This window comes from Suricata suricatta, chromosome 6, assembly GCF_006229205.1.
Source record: "Suricata suricatta isolate VVHF042 chromosome 6, meerkat_22Aug2017_6uvM2_HiC, whole genome shotgun sequence".
NCBI classification, from domain to species: Eukaryota; Metazoa; Chordata; class Mammalia; order Carnivora; family Herpestidae; genus Suricata; species Suricata suricatta.
The window spans coordinates 138,044,952-138,050,951 of record NC_043705.1 but is presented as its reverse complement, the minus strand read 5'-3'; positions in this window follow the sequence as shown (position 1 = coordinate 138,050,951).

The window sequence follows — 6,000 nt, the reverse complement described above, 5'->3', positions numbered from 1 at the left end:
ACAAAAATTCCTTGGCATAATGTAAAGAAAAGTGGTGGAATAACATAATGGAATGACATCCAACTAGAATGGTGAGAATTTTGCGCATAAATCATTGCACAGTTTACTTGCTCATGCTCACTAGCCATATCATTTCATTTATGGGGTCCCAGAAATTTTCTCAGGGAAAACTTGAGAAATACATTGACGAGGGCAGGACCAGTACATGAAACACTTATTGGAACGGTTATGCTGTTTTTAACCAAAAATATGGTTTGGAGCTGCTGGCTTTGAAATGGACTCCCTTACTTCAGTGAAAATAATTGTAATTCCAGGGTGAAAGAGGTCAAATTTTAAGAGGCTTTCCTAGAGTTAAAATGAAAGTGATCACTGTAATAGGCAGGAGGTCCAGACTGCTAATTAGAACAGTTTGACTGCAGTGATCTTTGACATTAGCAAAGAAATGGTCAGGTTCTTGGAAGAAAATAATGACCTGTCATCAAGAGTCCTCCTTAATGAGTACTAAAACAATACACACCTAGGTATGGCAAATGGAAATCTGACTTCAGACTTGACTCCCAAAGGGAGAATCATTAGCCCTAAACAAACTCGTAGACTTGAATCCATTGGAAGTTTCAGAGTCCACTGACTGAAAGTGAGGACCAATAAATTGAGGGGGAATCTCTTCATACCTCACAAAAATGAACTCTCACCCTAAAATTGTCTAAAATTGCCGGCACCTATACATTAAGGCAGCTACTAAGAGGAGAGAGAAGCCCACAATCTTCATGGCATTTTTGGAAATAAGACCCGGGCTGATGTTTTTTTCCTGAAAATCAGAATACTTCCTTCATTAAAGTAACAGCTTCGAAATGTCAAGTGATAAATGAACTTCAATCTTATTGTGTCCCTAGTCCGTTGACAAGACAGTCTGTGGGCAGTTTCTCAGTTACCGAGTGTCCAGTTGTAGTGTATCTGGGTCTTAGAATTTGTTTTCCAGGCCCAAAACATGTGCTGCAATTTTCATCAGGATTACCTCGGACCTCCACATCAGACTGAGAAAAATGAATATCTTAGCACCACTGAGTATGCCGACACATGATATAATAGTGTGACTCATTTACTTGGACCTTCAGTGTCTCAGTAAGATTTTGTAGTTTTCCATGTATGGCTTTTGCAGAATGGTGTTAAACTTATTCTTATGTATTTCAAGGTTTGTTTTTCTTTAACAAATATATTATCATTTATTTAAATTGATTTTCCAGGTGTTTGTTGCTGTTATATATAAATGCACCTGATTTTTGTGTATTGACCCTGTACCTGCAGTAGCTTGGGTCATTAGTACAATGTTGAAGGAAGAAAATCTATGATTAGACAACTTTATCTTTCTCTGTTCCTATGGGAAAAACATTTAGTCTTAAGCCATTAAATATTCAGTCAGGAGTAATTGGGGGTGGGCAGTAGCCTAGGTTCCTTTCATTTTGAATCAATAGTAATAAGTTCGATTCTATTCCTAATTTTCTGAGGTTTCTTTTCATAAGTTTGCACTGAATTACATTTAAGTTTTTTTCGGAATCAATTAAGATATTCATATGTCCCTTCTTTATTCTTCTAATACAGTGAATTGATTGATGATACATTCAATATATAAATACCTTGATAATAAATATTAATCCAACTTTTCACTTCTGGGCTAAATTTCTCTTTGCTACGTTTTCTCTTCTTCTTTTAAATGAACAAATAAACCATCTACTTTGGTTTTGTATTGATAAGGCAACAGGTTTCTTGTAGTCTTGAATTAATAAATGTGATAAAGTATAATAAATAAGTTAGATGTTAGTACATGTATTTTTCTAAAAAGCTGTTTACTCCTCCATATTGCTAATTAATTCGATTCTTGTGTAACATGAGGTAATTAATGGTATGAAACTAGATTGATCCTTAGTCTCATTCATTCAGAAAACAAAAGGTCAAAACAAAGGTTACAAGCCTCAAACTTAGAGAAAATTAGACAACTATTGATATTTTAATTGTATTGAATAGCTCATAATCTAAATCAATGGAATACCTATAAGAAGAGAAAATTTAACAGTGTTAATTAATAAAATTTAAAAAGGCACATACACCATATATCATGTGAGATATTTTACTAGTTGTGCACATGGAAAAAATATAATAATTTTAAACCCTTTTTTTAAAAATTTGCTCTCTTTATTTCCTCATTTCACACAGAAGATCTGGCTATATAGTCACTAAATATGGGTGTGTGTTTGAAAGATATGACTTAAAATATAATACTATTGGTGTACCAGGAGATCACCTTATGGGTCACTAGGGGTACAATTAAAATATTGTCCTTTTTCATATTGAATACTATGACACAGTATTGAAATATTTCTTGATATCAGTCCAAATTATTTTAATATATGGGTATAAATGCTCATTTAATTTTATTTTTGTAGGCAAATACATAAGAAATTATACCAGAAAAAAGGTCAATCTGAAAAAATTACTTCAATGTTACCAAGACCTAACATACAAGAGAATTCTGAGATAATCTAAATGTCAATCTGAAAATTATAGCTAATGACCAATTAAGAGAGAGAGAGAAACTTCCGAGGTAAAATAAAAATAATGTCCAAAAAGCAAAATCTTTGAACGCCATTGACCTAGGTCATCACCTTCCAGAACAGGTAAATAAATCCTGAGGCTGAAGTTAATGCAGAGAGGGAAATCCATTTATAGAAATTGGATTCACTTCAACCTCATTCATAATGTAAAATATTGTGCAGTTTTGAACCCTGATGTTATGGGCTGAATTGTACCCTCTATAAAAGATGTTGAGGGACACCTGGGTGGCTCAGTTGCTTAAGCATCCAACTTCAGCTCAGGTCATGATCTCACAGTTTGTGGGTTTGAGCCCCGTGTCAGCCTCTGTGCTGACAGCTCAGAGCCTGGAGCCTGTTTCAGATTATGTGTCTCCTTCTCTCTCTGCCCCTCCCCTGCTCATGCTCTGTGTCTTTCCGTTTCTCAATGATAAATAATTTTTTTAAAAAATGTGAAGTCCTCAGCCTCAAAAGTGACCTTATTTGAAAATAAGACTTTTGCAGATGATCATGTTAAGATAAGATCACAAGGGTGAACCTAAACCATCAGTGTCATTATAAAAAAGAGACATTTGGATAGAGGACAGACACAATGGATGACACAGGGAGAACACTATTTATAAGCCAAGAAATGCCCAAGGCAAGAAGCTAAGAGAGAAGCAGGGAACAGAGTCTCCACACAGCCTTAAAAGAAACCAATCCTGATGACAGCTCTATTTCAGACTTCTGTCCTCCAGAATGGCAAGACAATGAGGGTCTAGTCTGAGCCACCCACCCCGTGGTACTTTGTTACAGGAGTCCGGAAGCTAACCTCTGAGAAGAAAAATTGTAAAGTAGTACTTTAAAATACCTTTTGGCTGCAAGTGACAGAGTATCTAAATGCTAGTGGTTTAAATCTAGTTTGCTGATTTAGGACTACAAGCTACTAATTTCTGAGCAGTAACTCACAGTAGGAATCAAAGGTCAAAATACTATTTTTAAAGTTATTTATGTATTTTGAGAAAGAAAGAGAGAGCAGAGGAGGGATAAATTGAGAAAAAGAGAGAGAGAGAGAGAGCGAGAGAGAGAGAGAGAGAGAGAGAGAGAGAGAGAGAGAATCCCAAGCAGGCTCTGCGTTGTTAGCACAGAGATGTAGAACCCAACGCTGGTCTCAATCTCACGACCTGAGTGGAAATCAAGAGTTGGACGCTTGGCTGACTGAGCCACCCAGATGACCCAAGATCAAAATACGTCTATTTGTATTCCCTCCCTATTTTAGTGTTGAGATAGTGAGACCATTGACGGTGTAGAGCTGGCCATCAGGGCAGATGGAGGGGATATTGACACAAACCATATTTATCTCTTCCATCGAGAGATTCAGTGTTTTCTCAGAAAATTTCAGTAAAATGTGTATTACGAGTCCTTGTCTATAACTCTGTCGTCTGAGCTCCCTGTGTACTAAGAAGGATGACAAAGCATACACTTAAGTAATTTAGTCTCTCACGTGAAGCCAAGCCAAAAGAGAAGTAGCTTGAGTGGAAAATTGAAATATCTAGCTCTAACGTCTGCCGAAGACGCTTCACCAGGGTGACGCCCCTGGGGACTGTTCAAGGCACCAGAGCTTTTGACATCTTCATTTGCACAGTCACTTCCAGAATCCCGTCATAAATGAAACAGACAGTGACTCTGGACCAGTGCACCCAATGCCCTGGATAAGGCAGGAAGGAGAAAGCAACCACAGGCCACTTGGTTTTTTCAAAATCCTCCTTTACTTTCACACATCCGGATGTTCCTGGGGAATTTTGTTGTGTATGGTTATTTACAAATGGCACAGGAAAGTATCTGATAAACTGGCAACAAATGGTTCTTTAGAGACTTCGTACTTGGGCAACTAACTCTGTTTTATCTGCAGGGTAAACCACAGCAAGGATTTATTAATATTCCCCATGCCATCGAAGTCCAAGTGTCATCCATAAAGATTTTTCTTACAAAATAAACTATATTGTACCAGCTATTTACTGGTAATATTAACTATATATTATCACTTCAACACAATATCTTAGATTTATATCTAACACAGGTTTTCCCCTGAACAATTCTCTAGAGTTATATTATGTTTAAAAAGATGCAGTAATATTTTTATTAATGATGAGCTCATTCTTTCACTTCTATATTAAAATAATAGCATTCCCAAATTATTATCCTAAAAAGATCTAAGTAAATACTTAAAATATACCTAATCAATAACATGTGAGGCAGGGGCACCGGGTGGCTCAGTCAGTTAAGCGTCCAACTTTGCCTCAGGTCATGATCTCACAGTGTGGGTTCTAGCTCCCTGTCGGGCTCTGTGCTGACAGCCAGAGCCTGGAGCCTGCTTCAGATTCTCTGCCCCTCCCATGCTCATGTTCCGTCTCTCTCTGGTTCTCAATAATAAATAAAACACGTTATTTTTTTAAATAACGTGATGCAACGGAATGATAATAAAACATTCACATATTTTGCAAATAGGCAAAGAGGATAAAATAAGCTGTGAGCTTCACTGTAAAAGTGAAAGACTGGGCTTTTTTTCATTTATAGAATTTTTAGATAAACTTGGATGAACGAGAAAATATGTATTGAAAATATACCCAATGTCATTAACTAACGACATGTTTCAGACAGAACAATCCGATGACTATAACCAGGTGGTTGTAATCTGCACTGAGTGACATGTTGTTGTGTCAATCAGTCATTCACAGAGCTCCTCTCACGTGTCCTGGTTGATGCTAATTAAAATACTGCGGAATGGTGTTATTTCAGAGCTGTATTTTGTTGCTAATCAGAGAATTGTAAAATAGAAGTGAGTTAACCACATAGAAGTGTTTCTGCAATTGTCACATAAAATCAATCTGTGTTGGCACCAGTCCAAGTTCAACAGGGTGGCTCCATGGCCATCTATTACTTGCTCATGACTGTGGCAAGTGGCTTCCATGTTCATACACCTGGACGTGTGCCAGGGAAAAGGGAGACTTTCCCAACTGATCAGCCCCACTTCAAACAAAGCCAGGTAGGGCCTTTCAAGCACATGTTGAAAGATACATATAGTTTTTAAGTTGATTTAATTAATTTTTTTTAAGTTTATTAGTGTATTTTGGGGCATCTGGGTGGCTCAGTTGGTCAAGCATTTGACTTTGGCTCAGGTCATAATCTTGCAGTTTTCAGTTCAAACCCCACATCGGGCTTTGTGCTGACAGCTCACAGCCTGGAGCCTACTTCAGATTCTGTGTCTGTCTCCCTCTCTCTCCACTACTCCTCTCAAAAATTAATAAATATTTTAAAAGTTTATTTATTTATTTTGAGAGAAAATGTGTGTCAGTGGGGGTAGTGAAGGGCAGAGAGAGAGGAGAGAGAATCCCAAGTACGTTCCACACTCAGTGCCAACCCCAACGGGGGGCTC